Source organism: Octodon degus, unplaced genomic scaffold (assembly GCF_000260255.1).
Source record: "Octodon degus isolate 3935 unplaced genomic scaffold, OctDeg1.0 scaffold00061, whole genome shotgun sequence".
In the NCBI taxonomy this organism is placed as follows: Eukaryota; Metazoa; Chordata; class Mammalia; order Rodentia; family Octodontidae; genus Octodon; species Octodon degus.
In genome coordinates, this window is record NW_004524637.1 from 1,297,969 (window position 1) to 1,316,078 (window position 18,110).

Here is an 18,110-nt window from a genome sequence, read left to right on the forward strand (position 1 = left end):
CTACTAATTCAAATATTGATCTTACCTATAAATATGTTTATTCTGATTATTTGCTTTTTTTGGTTGTCTAGTCATCTTGTTGTACTTGGAAATTGTGAGTACTAGACTATTAAAAATCTAGATATATTTTTTTTTACTTCTGTATTTCTTTGGCCAAATTTCTTTAATTAAATACTGAGGTTTTTTTTTTCTTCTAAAGCACAAAATTACTGGCTGGTCAAATAGATTCTGTGTTATTTTTATGTTTAGTCAAGGGTACTATGTAATAGTCATCAATCTGTGGTCCAGACAGGCTCAGCTTTCTAACATATGGATTTCTCAGAGGCCTGATCTGATTCTTTTAGGTTTTCTAGAATACTCATTGAAATTTCAGGCTTAGTTCATCAAAATTCCAGCACTTTTCAATATTATGTCTCTCCTGGGCCTCCAGTAACTCTATCCTACCAGGTGTCTTGAAGGCATCTGTCATACAGAGCTTGGGACTCAACCAAGGACTCAGAGGACTGCGTTAATACCTGGAACCCCTCTGTACTGTTCGCTCCTCTTCAGTGTTCTGAAAAACAACTATCATAGGTGAAGCTACTGCAGACTTCATCTTCTTTTCATCTGCCGGAGGCTGGCTCCATCCCATCCATAGCAATTTAGAAAGGCAGGATACTAACATGAACATGGGGCTACTTTAAAGCATTTCATTTCCTTTGAGTAACACAGCCTTACAATAGCTCTAAAATTCAATACTTGATAATAATTGCCTTATTTTTTTCTTAGCTTTACTAGAGAGTAACTATGTCCAAAACCCATTAATTCACTATGGCTATAACTAGAAATCTTATTTAACACTTTATTAATAATTTGCATAATATTTTATAAGGCTTATCAAATGCTGGAGGCATGCCTGAAAGACATTAAAGTGATAGAAATACAATGTCTGGCTTCTGAACAACTACATCATTTTAAACAAGGTACGAACTCCCTTACAAAGGCTGGGTACATAGCTCAGTAATGAAGCATTTGCCTAGCATTCTGGAAGTCCTGGGTTCTATCTCCAGCACAGGGTGGTGGGAGGTAAAGGGACTCTATCATCTAAATTTCCAATGCCTTAAATTTACAAAAACAGTACACAACAGAAATAAGATGTTTATAAGATTAGATATTCTGACATATGACAAACTTTTAGCACCCTGCATAGTAAATAGCAAGTACTCAAAAAGTTTCCAATGTCATAATTGTTCATTTTCTTATTATTACTAACATTTTCCCAAGAAATAGTTTAATAGGCATAGATGATGATTAAACTTTAACAAAATTGGAAAAAAGAGCTTTAACATATAATAGACACAACAGTAAAGAGTTTGTAACATGTTAAAGAGACCTCTAAAATGAATTTAGGTCTCTCTGAGAATATGTGCTCCTTTTGTGCCAATAGGGTATTGTGGCAAAAATTAGTCCATGGTATTCAGGTATACTTTTTCTCATTTGCCTGCACTATAGTAGTTTTTGTGTTTGTTCTTCAGAAGATACTGCAATCCTTCAGGTCTAGGATAGCATTTCATGGAATAAGTGTTTATCAAGTGGTGTAAGATAAATGAATGAGTGAAAGCAAATGTAATTTGGGTTTAATATTTCTAAAAGGTTTGCTTTCAGTACTATTATCAAATTGTCTTGCATTTTTAAGATCACTCCCTCCTTTGCTTAACCCATTTCTGTTTTTTCTCCTCCCAGATCCTAGGATAAAAATGTAAGGTCAGTGTCCATGGAGTTCCCTAGGGTATAAAGATGTGAGGGTTAACAAAAACAATATAAATATGATTTCTATGAGCAAGGCTGGCAAACTGGCCCACATTCAGGTCACTCCTCCCAAGCCAGGACTTCTGTGTGGTAGGTGTCTGGGGAGGCTCACTGAGCCATAAACAGGGAGAACCACATTTGATTTCCTCCTCCCTAACTTCCCTCCTTGCTACTCCTGGGCTTTGTGTTATTTCTGTAGCTGTTCTGCAATGCATCCTCCACCACCACTAGTGCTATACTTCCAGGCAGTCTTCCATTCTGCTTCAGAAATCACCATTTCAGGGCTGGTGAGATGGCTCAGTGGTCTAAAGCACCTACTTAGAACAAGCTTAGCAAAGCACAGGGCCCGCAGTTCAATCCCCAAGCACCACATGCCAGCCAGCCCCGCCCCCTGGTGGACTGAGCTGGCCACACACACACACACACACACACACACACACACACACAAATAAATTTTTTTAAAAAATCACCATTCCACATTGGGAATCTTGCCCTCATCCTCATTTCTGTTGTTCTGAATTTGTGATAACAGAGGCATTTGTATTAATAATCTACAGATGCATGACAAAAAACCCAGAACGGACTCCCTTAAAAGTGTATCTAGTGTACTGCACACACTTTGTGTCAACATTTGATTAGCAAAGGGTCTACAAGGCATGATTGAAATATATGATGAATGTTTAAATTTTAAACATTTATCACAGTAAAAGACACATTCATCAGTCCCCCCATAGACCCCCTTTCTTTGAACACACTTATTCAATTGTTCTCACTGCTTTCTGAAGCAGTTCTGAAAGTCCTCTTTCATGTCTTTATGAGGTGTGATCAAAAATTCACTGAATGCTGCTGCCATGCATCATTCAAAGAAAAGACAGGCTAGTAAAATCATCACAGTGTGCCCTCATCCACCTGATTCACCAGGTCTGGCACTGTGTGACTTCTGACTCTACCCCAAAGTCAAAATGACCATGGAAGACAAATGTTCTGGATTAATTTAGGACATCAAGATGTCCTTGACAGAAGAGCACTTTGAGGACTACTTCAGAAAGTGTCAAGAACAGTGGGACAAGTCTGTTCAAATTGGGGGGAAGGACATGAAGGAAGGTTAATGCCGGTGCATCTTTTACCCTAACACATTTTTAAAAATTTAAACAGGCACTGTATGTTTTGATCATGCCTCATATGTTTGGTGCTTTTCACTTCTTTTCTCTGAATTTACAGTTTAAAGATCTAGTTCAAATATATCTGCTTGAAAAAGTGCTGGCTTAGAGTTTGTGTGAAACAATGTCAAGACTGTCCAATGGAAAACAAATGTGAAGGCAAGGAAATGTAATGCTGCATGCCAGGAGAACTGACTGGGAGTGAGGAAGAGAGACCGACCAGCTAGAGTCAAATATTTGATGAGCTATTGTGTAGATGAGCGTCGCGGTACTCCACAAGGCAAACCAGACCCACACATGGGAATGATGAGGAAGACTTGGCTCACTGTAAAGGAAAATATTAGCCCAATGCAAAGGTGCTAAGTGTTGCCTAGAAAGATGGTCAGAGTCCCGTCTGCGGTTGGCTCCCTGCTACTTGTGTTTCACAGAAGATTCCAGGGCAGAAGATAACATTGTAGACTGATCTATAAGGTCATTTTTAATGTAGTTCTGTGATCCAATCAATTCCAAGCCAATTGTTAATCAATACTAATATCAACTAACTCCAGGGCTTACCTTTCTACTATCAACAGAATCACATCACTGTTACCAGTTGTCTGAAATGTCACAAAGTCTTCCCTGCAGTCCTCCTGACATGACTCCATCATGTCAAGTTTCTAGAGGTCTACTCCACTGAAAACACTATTCCTTTATGGTCCTCTATTACCTCAGGAAGAAAGTATAGCTACCCTAGCCATAAACTGAGCCCTGACCTCCACTGCCTAGAGGTCCTTCTCAACCTGCCTGGGTGTGACTGGACTCATCATTCACTAAGTAAGAAAGACTAGGGGTCACCACCAGGCTTCTACTCTGACCAAGCCACTGGGCCTGGCTCTGCCATCAAGAAAGGGTCTTCCTATATATACTATGACTACTATGACACAATTTTCACATTTTTCTTTACTTTTTTCCTGAAATGTGGTTTCTTTCTGACTAATTATTTCATCATTACTAAATTAAAGCATAATTTTTCATTTATAAAGTCATTATCAACACTGTAAAAAAGAAGAAGAAAGGGTCTTCCTACTCACTGGGTGGAATGCAGCGCAGGCACATAAAGCTACAATGCAAAGTTTAGTGTCCTGTGAGTGGTAAAGAATGTGGTGACTCCTGTCTCAGAACATGTAGGAAAGTTTTCTTGTGGAATTTAATAACTTGAGATGGAGCCAGGGTTCACTGCTCTTTTAGGCTGAAGAAGCAGGCATTTCATCCAACCTTTCTAAGAGAGGAATACCCTGGGTTCTACAAGTGATCATTCTTAACAGTCAATGTTAAGAGAACCTAGCCATGTCCACTCTTGAGTAGTTCAATAAATGAAACACTAAAATATGGTCATGGAATGATGATATATCTCAAATGTTATGTTAAACTAATGTCTTTACACAGACATACAAATGTCACATCTTATCCACTGCCAGAGGTCTGAATATGGAGTTCCTCTGTGAATGTGCAGGCCAGGGGCATGTGCTGTAGTTCCCCAGGCCCATGACAGATCAGGAGTAGAATCTGCAACTGTGAAGAACTGAGAGGAGACAGGTGCTTCTCGGAAAGGCCCCAGACTTCCTGGAACACAATGGTACATAGTAGTCATCTCCACCTTTCCTGCCACCAGAAATGATCCCTTCTTGGTATCCCCCTTCTTATTCATGCCCCCCCAGGGGATGCCTGAGAACATAAAATGGTGGACACTACAAATCCTGTTTCTCCCATATAGACTACTCCTGTTAAAGTTTAGTTGATAAATTTGGACAGTAATCAATTAACAGCGATAGCTAATAGAAAAACAGAAACGTATATCAATCTAATGTAGCACCAGTGGTATCACTGCAGTCCTTCTCCTTTCCCCCAGATACTTTAGTGTACAACAAACATCCATTTTTGGAGTGTGGCCAAAAACAATGCACTTGGTATAACTGAAAATGGAGAGGTGAAGCCTAAGATTGTGGCACTTTATATATGTTTGACTTAAAAGACATCATATTGTGGTACCTGCAGACCCATGTGTATAGCAGCACGACTCATGTAACAGCTAAATCTTGGCAGAGTCCCATAGAGGCATGAACAGATGAATAAAGAAAATGTACTCTCTACATAACATAGCCTACTACTCTGCCATAAAAAAGGATAAGCTTCAGTCTTGTGTAGAAATATGGATGTACTTGATAATGTTAATAATGTTAAGTGAGCTAAATCAGAAATACAAGCTTAAACATTTTATGAATTCTCTTATACAAAAAATCCAAAGTATATATTAAAAAATAAAAGACAGTAAGAAACAGGGTGATAGTTGACTTGCAAATGGGAAGGGGATTGGAGAAGGAGCGAGGGGAGAGGGATAGGAGGGAAAATGGAATAAAAAGAAGAAAGATATATTAAGTATATGTACCTACCCCCTAAAATGAACATAAACATCATATACTACAAACATGTACTAGTAATTATTTTTTAAAAAGAAAAAAACAGCCCCAGTGGACAGAGCCATTCTCTACTTGTGTGATTCTGGCTGGATAGCAAATAACTGAGGGCTAGGGGTACTTTTTACATTGAGGAATTAACCACGATACTCTTTGAGGTGCTTTAGGTTCTGAGTCCAGATTGTGTCAGTTTGCTAGGCAGGATTAGGTGAGGATTAAAGGGACACTAATTTAAAATTTTGATAAAATATTTTATAAAAAATATTTCAAACCAGTATTATCTTGCAAATTAGCAGAGTAACTAATGGAAAGAAGGTATAGATTTATGTTGATATCTTGCAAGTTATCTCAAAATCATTTATAATCTTGTGAGATTGCATTCAAGAACAAATAGGCAAAGGCAAGTTTATACAGAGTTTATTTGGCACAGGCATGTCCAGGAAATGCAGTTTGCACCCAAGAGTATCACATAGTTAGTTCTATAACCTCAAATCAAATTTCATTGATATCCACTGGAAATGACTGTGGAAATTGCACTTGACACTTTTTTATTTGATGTCAAGAAGGTGGGTCAAAGTTATATGATTCTATTGTTTAACTTTCTGTAACTTTTGTCACAATTTGTCAGTGTTTTCTAAAAATATTGTGACAGACACAAAAGGCAAAATGTCACTTAACAAGTTGCAACAGAATTCTGCTTTGGTCAGTCTATTCTTATTACAGGTTGAGCTTCAAATTATGTGCTCAAAGCTTCCAGCTTTCTCTGTAAACCATTCAGATTTTCTGTTTGTTGGCAAGAGTAGTCTTTGGACTATGGAGCTATCCCATTTTGAAATAATAATAATAGTAATAATAATAATAATAATAATAATACTTAACAGAAGCTTCCAGTTCGCATAACTTTACATCATGGAACTCAAAACAGAAAAGCACACATAACATGTTCTTACTTATTACCTAATCCAACACTGAACATAAATATTGATACCAAACAAATACATGGTAAGAGTGACCTTCTGAGGGTTGGCCAGATAGCACAGCAGACTAAAGTGCCTGCTTAGGCAGGTGCAGGGACCAGGGTTCGATCTCCAGCCTGCCATGCCGGCTCCACCCCCGGGGCACACTGAGATGGAGATTGAGACTGAGCGTGGTGGCATGAGTCTGTAATCCCAGAACTTGGGAGGCTGAAAACAGGAGGATCACTATGAGTACACTCTGTGTAGTGAGACCCTGCAGTCACTGTACAAAATACAAAAAAAAAAAAAAAAAAGAGTGACCTTCTGCTCTCTTATTTAAAAAAAAAATCCATTTCTGGAAAAAGCATAGTGTCAATAGGGAAAATCATAGCTTTGCATTACTTCCTTTCATTATTTTGCTTGCTGCATGAAAGTTGACCTTTTGGATTAGAAAATATTTACTAGATTCAATTCACTTAAGAGCAAAGCTCCATGGTTCCCTAAGTACCCTAGCAAATTATTTCAGAATATAGACTGGAACACATGCTGGAAACACTTCCAAGTACTCAAACATACAGTAATTTATGTTGATCACTACTGCCAGCTATTACCGCTAAGGGCTCAGGCCTACATCCTGTGTCGAGGTGGGCAGGGTAATGGAGCATTAAGTCTGGCCTGGGCTAGAGAATGGGTCTCGGCTTTGTGCCCACGGATGAATGTACGGCAGGGCAGAGCCAAGCCGACAGCATCTGGCATTTCTTCTTGGCGGTTGCCACAGCTGACCTTTTTGAAAAAAACATGTGAATGTGTGCATGTTCCAATAATCCAGCTTGTGTTATACTTTACAGATGCAAGAGAGCTCTCTGGCTTGTCTCTGACTGAGCTTTCCCATCAAATGTTGAAGGCTGACACAAGATTTGAGACACACCTGTCACTGGGCCTAACCAGCTGGTTAGATGTAACAAACTTCCCTCTCCCAGAGGTAGTGAATGAGCTTCAGGACTTGCCAGCCATTTCGTGGTCTGGAGAGATGTGTTTTAAATTACACAGGATGAGGGATGGATGTATACCAAGCAGCTGTCTTGGGAAGGGACAGACCCACACTGGTAAACTCACAGGCTCGCCGAAAAGTTCCAGGGGGCCAGCCTACCCTCTTTATCTTCATTTCACAAAAATACTTATGTTCAGGCTCTGACATTTTCTTGTTATCTACATGGTTATCTACAAGTAGGAGTCTAGGCTCTATTAGAACAGAGGATCAAGGGAAAGCTGAGAAGAGCATGACAGGACATGTCTGTAATCCCAGTACATTGGGAGGCTGATGCAGGAGGGTCACAAGGATGGATTCTGCCCAGGACTCATCTTAGTGAAATCTTATCTCAAAATTTAAAATAAAAAGGACTGGGGGATGTAACTCAGTGTGAACGGCCTGAGTTTAATTCTCAGTACTTAAAAAAAAAAAAAAAAAAGGTAAAGCTTATCAGCTTCTAAAAGTATAGACATTCAATAAGTCTTTGTAAAGAACATTCTTTATATTGAAAGGGAAGGGTAAGCAGCCTAATTGGTAGGAGAATAAAATGATTCTCTTGGGAACCAAGTACTTGGATGCTTTCATGTCTTCTTTTCTCCCCTTGAAATAGCTACCAACAAAATTGCAGAGCAAGTAAATCTGAACTCCAGTGGCTCGTGCTTCTTTTCCAGCTGCTTTTCCTCCCTCATTGGCTCTGTTTTGTTTGTACTCCTTACTCTTTCCCTTCCAGCAGCCTCTACATTATACTGTCTTGTTGTTTATTAAAATCTTATCTTGGGCAAGCACACCATATCAGTAATTCACAGCTTAGTATGAATGCAGGTAGGTGTCTCATCTTGATAGTTCTGTTGTATGGCATCTTCCTACTCTAAGAGGAATTGCAGTACTAAAGTAATAAAAAAGATTAGTTAAAATAGAGGTAGAATTTCTTAGTGTCCCTGCACTTAAAACTTACACTGTGAACACACAAGACTATTTATAGACCAGTTGTATCTGATTCCTTTACCAAAAGTTGTAATATCTGCAACAGGAATTCAGTGGAAGGAGGTGCTTTTCCTGATTTAAGGAAGCCATGGAAGATTTCATGGAGGAGACAGGCTTGGAGCTGAACCCTAAAATATATATCCCAGGAGCCTCCTTTATTTCTGGAGCTGGAAATAATTCATGGTGAGATTTAGATAGAACAAGGTGTGTGGAAGGACAGAGCCGAGACCTCAACAACTGACCACTACAGTTTGGACTCAGTCAAGAAGATGGAATCTGAGGTGAGCCAGGGCCTGGCCTTGTGCTATTTTGAAGGCACTTTGAACATATTATCCTCATGGTAAGCTTTGCCTCCTGGAGTCAAGTGTCTGCCAATCAGTGCCCCCTTTGGGGTAAAGCCCCTCTCAAGGAACCCACATCTCCTCTGAGGAGCTAGGAGAGGGGCTATTAGGCTTCTCTCATCAGTCCAAATGCTCAGACTGGATCCCAGCAATGGGGGAGGGGGCAATGGACTGGGAGACGCTGAGTGAGGAAGCATATTACTCTCCAATAAGATAGAGGCACTTGTGAGGCACTCAGAGACTGGCAAGAACCAGGAGGCAACTGTAAGTGGGTGCTACGTTGAGTCTGCAGGAGCCAGGAGGAGGACCCCAAGGGTCACTTGGGGAGATATATTGGAAAGATAGATATAGATATAGTGGGAAGAGCCATGAATGAGTAATCAGGAGAACTGGGCTGGGCATTGTGTGGCATTGCTTCTTTCTGAGAGACCTCAGGAAGTCACTATGCCCCTAGAATTGGTTTCCTAAAATAACGTAAGAAATTCCATCTGCCCCAGATATTCACCTTCTGGATAACTTCTCAGTAGGGTCAGACATTGTATTATTGCAATGCATGCCCACCTATGTTCACGGCAGCACAACTCATAGCCTCTAGATCTTACACGAGTCCCATATGCCCAGTAACAGCTGAACAGATAAAGAAAAGGTGGCGTCTTCAAGCCACGGAGTACTACTGTGCTACAGCAAGGATAAACCTGAATCATTTGTGGGAAAATGGATGCACCTTAAGCCTACAATGTGAAGTGAAATAAATTAGACACAAAGGTTTAAATATCACTGGCTTCTCTTATGTGAGAATCCCAAATTACAGAGAGAAAAATAAAGAACAAAGAATAGGAAGAATGGAGACATCTCTCTCAAAGGGACTGGAGAGCTGAAGGGAGGTCCCTGTCTGCTGTTTCATTTTATTCCTGTGCTGTTGCCTCTGGCTGCTCACAGGACAGAAAGCTTCCCTCCTGGCACACCGGGGCACAGATGTGCAAATCTCCCGACCACTAGCTGCAAACATCCCACAGGACAGATGTTTCAGGAAGGCTTCTTTCTATTCATGACTATTTTCAAGAGCTGATTTCAGGCGTCCCTGGCTGGTATTACCAACATTCTTTGTAATACAAAAGTACCACTCAAAACCTTGGCACACCACCCCCATCCTCACAAGCAGGCTCGCTTTTTCCTGGATGACTTTTCTCCATAGCACTTCAAACATGCATGATGATAACAGCTACTCTGTGAAGGCAAGAACTGTGGGCTGCTTTGCTCGTTTCTGTATCCTCAGCGATAAACGACTTAGGAGATATCCTGAACAGACATCTGTAACTAGCAGAAGTCACGGCTTCTGGGCATCCAGCCCAGAATTTAGGGCAGAATTTAGGGCATGATAAATGCTCGGTGAGTGTTCATCGAGTGAACACATGATTAGTAGAATGCCACAAATTTATAGCATTTATTGTGTGAGGATTTTATATGTACAGATGTAGATTAAAGATCCAGAAATTGGAAGGATCTCATGGAGTTCCTAAGAGTTAGAGGCAAGATCCACATGCAATGTCTTGATATCATCCTAGAAGCTTAAGAACAGCAGAACACCAAAAAAGTGATTTCACAGAAGTAAAGCACAGAAAGAGGTCCCTACTGGAAAAATTTGAGGCAAAGGCTCTCGGTCCTTGAGGAAGGTGGTGACAAAATTCTAACATGTTCACAGAGACATCCTTTGTGGTCCACAGCCTGATCAAATCCCTCCCAGAGGAATGCTAGGACCTGCATATGCAGTGTGTTGGTCTGTGACTAGAATCTATAGAATAGCAAAAGGGAAACCACTTATGCTGGGCCCAGACTCATCAGGAGAGATGGCTGAGATGGTCTCCTCCTATTGGGCACACAGGGAAAGGCAGAGAAGGAGGTCCTTCTTCACCTAGAAAAAGCAGCAGCTGCTGTGCCATGAGCCGCTAATGGGGTTAGGGGACCCCAGGCAGGAGCAGCAGTAGGCAGCCCTAGGTGCTAGGCGACACCCTAGAACAGTGTCCAGTGAGGACACAAGGACTGTCTCCATGTAGCCTCAAAGGAAGGGGTTCCAGGCACAGAAGCGGACCCAGCCAGTATCTTAACCGAAGCCTATTTAACACTGAGTGAAGATACCGCTGCATCGGCCTGGACTTCTCTCTAAAGAAACTGCAAAAGAACAGACGGACGCTGCCTCAGGACACTTAGTATCTGGTGATGAAGCCCACGGTTATGTGGGCTACCTCATTTCTTAATGGCAGAAGATATATAAATAAAGAATATGAAAGGCTGTGGGGGAGTTACTATTTTTTAATTAACAGAGTTGTTTTGGAAACAGACAAAAACGTTAGAGAATAGACTGTGGAAAAGGGTCCACAGCCCTTGGAATACATTTGATGCCACAAATCTATGAACTCAAAATGGTTAAAATGATAAATGTCATGCTATGTATATTTTATCACAACTTTTTTTTAACAAAGGAGATGGCCAAACAAAGAAAAGAGACTACTGAATCACTCTGCTCTTTAAGATGGCCGAGGAGATTCTTCTCAGACACTTCACTATAGCCCTATTTAAAATTAATTCTAATTAATTCTAAATATTCTTCAATTTTAAGATGAATTCTACGTTTTTCAAAAATAGTTTTAAATATTCAAAGACAAATTCTGTACAAATAAATTTTGAGCCTGACTGACTTGTGTAGAAGGGGATTAGAAAAATTAATGTAAATTAACAAAAATGAAAAATAGGCCTAATCTTGCTGAGGCAAGAGATTAGGGCATGGCCTGCGGACTGGGCAAGGATGGAGCCAGTCAGTCATATGGATCTGGGACACCTACTTCCAGGGCTTGTACCTGGGACTGATCAAAGAAGGTTATTTCAATTTTTCTGGCATGAAATCATGCAGGTTTTTCATAGGATAGCCCAGATGTCAAAATGCAGGTACAAAAGATGTCAGCTGCTAACCTTGTGGTAACTGGAATCACTCTCTCTCAGAGACCTGCCCTTGCCTTGAAAAAAAAAAAAAAAACTTCTTTTCCTATTGTAATTGGCCCACACTCACCCTGTAGAGTACACTTCTTTCTTATCTTTAATAAATGTAAAACTTTGCCATCTTTTGTACCTGTCTTGTCAATTCTTTGTTTGGGGCATCAAGAACTTAGAAAGAATATCCAGAAGGAGCCCATGGTACCCCAGAACCCTGGTAATACTATTATTAATGAAGTAGAACTTTAAACACAGGGGCCGGGCATGGTGGTATATATTTACAATTCCAATATTCCAGGAAACTGAGGCCGAAGGGATCGTAAGTTTCAGCCCAGTCTAGCACCTTATCAACATAGAAATACCATGTCTCCAAATTTTTAAAATAATAATCTAAAAAGGACTGGGGATGTAGCTTAGTGTGAATGCCCTGGGCTCAATTCTGAACATGGCAAATAAAATAAAACCAGAAAAGAGAGCCGACCCACCAAACTGTAGAAGAGGAGAGCAGAGATCTAAGAAATTGTGAGGACTCTTTAGTCCAAGTCCAAGAGCCAGGGGCCTAAACCAGCTGATAGCACCAGGAAGGAATGCCCAGGGGATGGAGATGACAAGAGGCTGACTGGGGACAGAGTGCTGAGAAGGGACCTTGAGCAGCTCCACTGTGCTTCTAGGGTGAGAGGATCTTCACCGCCGAGCTTCACCAGCCATTTCTTCCAGCACAGGCTCCTGGCGGTCTGATAAGAATTGAATTCTGTTGGGCAACCCATTCGGGACCCCTTCTGCTCTCTCTTGTACAGAAGCTTGAGCCTTGTTCAGGCAGCATCCCAACCAACACTGTAGAACCCTGTTACTATCTCTGCCCCCTTTTTATTGCCTTTTTAAAAAGAATAATTTGAAAAATAATTTTATTAAGCCATGTTTGCAACATATGATGATTATGTTCATCAGGGGAATTGGTACATGTGTATTGTAATTCTTCTTTTTATTTTTCTTTTGCACTGGGCTTCATATATAGCCTCCCTTCCTTTCTTCATTCCTTCCTTCCATCCTTCATCTATCTATCTATCTATCTATCTATCTATCTATCTATCTATCCACCTATCCATGTCATTTATCATCTTTCTACCTACCATGTCTATATTATTAAACAGAGTCTCACTAGCTTGCCCAGGTTGGGCTTAAATTCCCAGGCCTCTTGCCCCAGCCTCCTAGAGTGCTGAGATCACAGGAAAATACTACCATGATGAACTCTACATTGCGTTTGCTTTGTTCTCACATTCCATCTGTCATGCTGCCCCTGAGCTGAACTGGGAAATGTAATCATTGTCTAATGGCAGGATACAGAACCAGCATCGTGGACTAGCCATCCTCAGCACCCTGACCTCAGGCTCAACACTTCACATTGTTTCGTTTATCTCTCACCAAAACTGAAGAAGAGTACAGAAGAGCTCTGATCTGAGTGGGTGACATCCTGTTCAGTGTCTCATGGCCAGCCATAGTGGCTAATGGAGTTTTAACTTACGACAGTCTGATTCCAAGGTCAGCAGTTTCAGTCAGTAGATCCCAATTATCGAGTAGTTCTGAGCCCATGAAGATGGAATTATAGTGAGTGGCTATGCCCTCTTTATATGAATTTCCAGAAATGTGGAATCTCCTCTCAGTGTCAAGTACAGAAATGAAGAAGGCATCTGCCTGTCAGGAAAAGTAGCTGGGAGTGGGCACTTGGAGATGCACAGAAATTTCAAATCAAGCATTTACACTCAAAACTCTTGTGATAAAATATGATAGAAAATTTCAAAATAGTAGAATGCAATTTATTTTGTTGGCATGAAGTCAGGCCTTCACATATGACTTTCAATAAGCAGTAGGGATAAAATCACATGGATCACACTCTGGACAGAAGACAGCCTTACTTCTGAAATCATTTGAGGTCTTTCATTCTTGCCACTTACTCCCTTGAAATTGTACATCCAGTTTAGCTGAAGTAACTCTTAATAAAATAAAGTAATGAAAAGTGTTTATATAAGACTAAACATAATATTTTGAGCACTCAAAAAACTATATATATATATATATATATATATATATACACACACATATTTGTAACCCTAGTCCTGCAAAGAGCCTTTATCTTTGAGATATTTTGCAATCATTTCCATAACCTGGATACTGCTTGTAAAATTTATCTTGACATGCTAACAGATTTTCCCAAAGAGTTGCCAAGAATAATTTTAAGTGGAAAAAATGGTTTAACCTAGTTTTCTTGTATATGCAGGCAAACACAGGCTATACATTTGTACCTTAGGATGTAAGCCAGCCAACCTTTTCCTAACATACTTTTAAACACGTTTGGAAGAGGAAATATAACTCAACTCAATGCATTAAGTGAGCATTTTCTTTTTCTCTGATTATTCTGGAATTCCTTAAAGATGAGAAACTATAACTCAAAATATAAATTATCAGATAATTATAAAGTGAAAGCATTCTGATAGCTTTCAAAAATAACAGATCCAAATAGTTATTGTCATACTGTGCACAATATTTGCTATACTTTAGATTTTCAAATCGTTACACTACATAATGTTTGAGTAACTAGATCCTGACATTAAACAGAAATCCTTTTCTCTAAAATAAGCTAAGGTAAATATCTCAAAATTAACTTAAAAATCTAGCAACAAAAGTCTGATTCTAAATACAAAAAATAATTTCTTTGAACTTGTTCAAGCTCTCTAAATTGTGATCATATTCAAAAAAAACTTTTAAATATTAACTATTATTCTCTGGTGAAATGAATAAATACACACAGATGTTATAAACCCAAGTGGTACTTAAATTTCCCATTCACAGAATGTCCCCTAAAGAGCTCCGGGCCTCAGATTTATACTTTTCTAATTGGTACTCCAGACTTTGCTCTTGCTTTCTTCTTCTCTGTGTGTACTGAGAAGCAAGACTGTGAAGTTCAAGGTCCTTGGAGGGGAGCGAGGGCTGGGTGCAGGGCATGCGCACCACACAGTACCTTTTATCAGCACAGCTGGGCCTTCCTTCGCCACTGGCCCACTCCAAACCCCAGCCTTTCTGTGACAAGAGTATCACGCATTTGATGGCTAGAGGAAGAAGTAGAGAAAGAACTGTTTCAATTTGTTTTTTAAATTGCAGTTGATCTGCAGTCACAAAAGGTTTCCTGCAACTCTCAGATCAAAGCAAATGCCATAGAAAAGTGTTCTGATGGTTCAGCCATCTGAGAAGAAACCAGGGGAAGCGGTGCTGTAAGGCACAGGCCAAAGCCTATCAAGCAGCTGGCTTTCTGTAGGGGGGAGAAGACCCTCAGACAGCAGAAGGAGAAAACCCTGGGGGAGGGCAGCAAATGAAATCCCAAGCAGAAAGGCAGTATTTGTGGCAGAAAGCAGGAAGAGACTGGGCTTGGCCCTCACACCCTGGGCGGGGATGGAACACCATCTGCAGATTTAGAGCCAATTTGCTTAGTATTCAGATATGTAAATGGATAAAATTTAAAAAGTACAGCTCACAGAGGCCTCTTCCATTAGAGAGCTTTTTTTCTTCTCTCTCTCTCTCTCTCTCTCTCTCTCTCTCTCTCTCTCTCTTTTTGTATTTTTTAGTACAGGGTCTACAGGGTCTCACTACACAGATCAGACTAGTGATCCTCCTGTTTTTAGCCTCCCAAGTGCTGGGATTACAGGCGCATGCCACCACGCCCAGTCTCAGTCCCGGTCTCACCTCGCCTGGGGCGGGCTGGGCTGGCACTGCATGCTGGGAATCAAATCCTGGTTGCTGTGCCTGCCTAAGCAGGTGCTTTAGTCTGCTGAGCTATCTGACTTGCCCTCATTAGAGAGCTATTTAAAGAAAGAAGGACAGGATCCATGGGGTTTGGGATATCTGTGCAGAAAGATGCTTCAGGAATGTTTGAACATTTTATAGACCTGAGCACTCAGTCAAAGTGTGTGGAGGGGCCATGAGCAGAGTGGGGGAATTTACGAGAAAAACACAAGAGAAATAATTTAAGAACATAGAACACATCTTACAACTGAGCCACCATAAGAAACGCAAGCAATCTGTAAGACACCTTGACATTATTTTGCATCCAGGTGTTGTTTTCTTTTGGAAAACAAACAACTGTAGAAGACAGAGGGGCCATCATGCTGTTGTGTGAGGCGCATCTGGATATTTAAAGACATGACCAGAAAGCGGGTGATGAAATTGTGGGAATGAGGACCGTCAGCTCCCGCTGTATGGTGAGGAGACAGACACGGAACTTCATCAGGCAACCCAAAATGTAGACATTGAGATAATGTTGTCATGCGATATTTTTAACATCAAAAATTTAAATAAAAGACAGGATCAGTCTCGTTGGTTTTTCCTTTTGCTTCACTATCATTAGGTATTTTTCGTCAATTCTTGATTTGAAAAATACATTGTTTCAAGAATTTTTTTCATGCCCCCTTAAATAATAATACTAGGCAAGTACCTTACTCCTTCCCCTTAGTCCCCTTAGCCAAAGGAATAAAAGCAAAGGAAGAGATTTGGAAAAACCCCATGGGTGTGTTTTTGAACAGACAGAATCCAGAAATCACTTTGTTTTAGAGATTTGGCAAATCCCTGTATAGATCAGTCGCCAGGTTACCTGGGAAAAAATTTTTTTTTCTAGAATCTTCCCATTTGCTACTCCCAAATCAATTCTAAAAGTATACTTTTTCATGCAGGAAAATAAAGAAATAATTATCTTTAGCAATGCATGCACATAGAAAATAACACTTGGGGGGTGATTTCCAGGCTAGTATCCTAGCTTCCATTCAAGAGAAGATTTTTAGTTTTTAAAAAAAGACAGAGCTCTTCATCTGGCAGGTCCCAAGCTTCCAGGACAGCTGTGGACTCTGATCACGAGTGTGTCAGCTGGGACTCATGGGACTCACCTGCACTGTGCACTCTGCTTTTACTTCGTTTTTAATTTTTTTATTTGTTCTCAATACATAATGATTACATTTACTTGGGGACTTGCTGCACATACATTTCAATTCTTTTTAAATATCACCTTCCCTCCATTACAACTCTTAGTCCCCCTTCTAGTCTTCTTTTAGATCAGTGAAGAATGATCACTTTCAAAAGGCATAAAACTAGCATCTTTTCACTTTCTCTCTATACCAACAGAGAGGAAATATACAAGGAGGATACATTTTCTAGCCACAAAATAAAAGGCAGCAATGTTTCTAAGTATTCTGGCTAACTGCTGCAAAGCTTGAATCTTAGTTAATTGGAACTATCTTATAAAACGTTGGGCAATACCCTATCCAAACATATACAATATATAAAAATTTCAAATCACTTGGTTATTCAAGTGTTAAGGTATCTAGCGTCTGAAGCACAGCCATGGAGCTCTGCTAATGAGGGTTTTTCTATACATTTTCCACTCTGGAGTGTAGCAAAGATTTTTCTGCCACCTATTGGTTTCTGTGTGAACTGGAAGTGGCTGTGCTCTACCTGGCAGCCAGGACTCCCTGGTCTGAGAGAAGCACCAGCACAGTAAACTTCAAAGGAATCCTTCTGGTCCTCCTTCAGTTTTCGACCAGGATCAGGTACTTCCCAAGCAAAAGAGCAGGGCTCCTCTGACACCAGGGCACAGGCACGGTTCTGAGAATGAACAGACCCCTTTCGTGTATAAAGAGACAAGGAGTCACAGCCCAGGGAGCCACAGGCTGCGGACAAATGCTAGATGGCTCCATCTGGATACAGCTGGGAATCCACTTTGCATTGACCTCTCTCCCACCTTAACTGCCCTGGGCAATCAGAAAATAATGCCATGCAGGTGTCTGCGGGAACAGAAACAGCAGGAAATACTTGGACTGTGAATGTTCCGGAATTCACCTTGAACAGGCTTCTTGATTTGGACTTTGTTGAATTAATTAAAATGAGACCAACAGAGTCGGGGTGAAAATATTAGGACCAAATGATGACTCTTGATTATCTTTTATCTTTTTTCTTTTAACTTTACTAGCCGTTGAATTTTAAAGTGAGAGGTCAAGTCATCAATATTATCTGAGTTTCTATTAGTGAAGTGGCTGACGTGTGTGTCTATCCTGTGATAAAATTTTATTAGATTTGCTTACCTCCTACCTATCCTCCCCACCCACAGTGCCATTGCCTTTATTACTTCAGTGTCCTCTCACTCATCTGTCTGATTCTAGTCTCATCGTCCCACTCCAGGTCACTGACACATTCTCTAAGCTGCTTCCAAAGTGGTTTCCCCAAGATCAAATCTGATTTTAACATTCCCCCTACTGAATTCTTCAGCAGCTCTGCATGCCTCAAAGGAGCCTCAGATCTTTATTATAGGATATGTGGCCATCTAAGACTGAGGCTTCCTCAGAGTACTTTTCTGAATTCCCTACCAGCCTAAT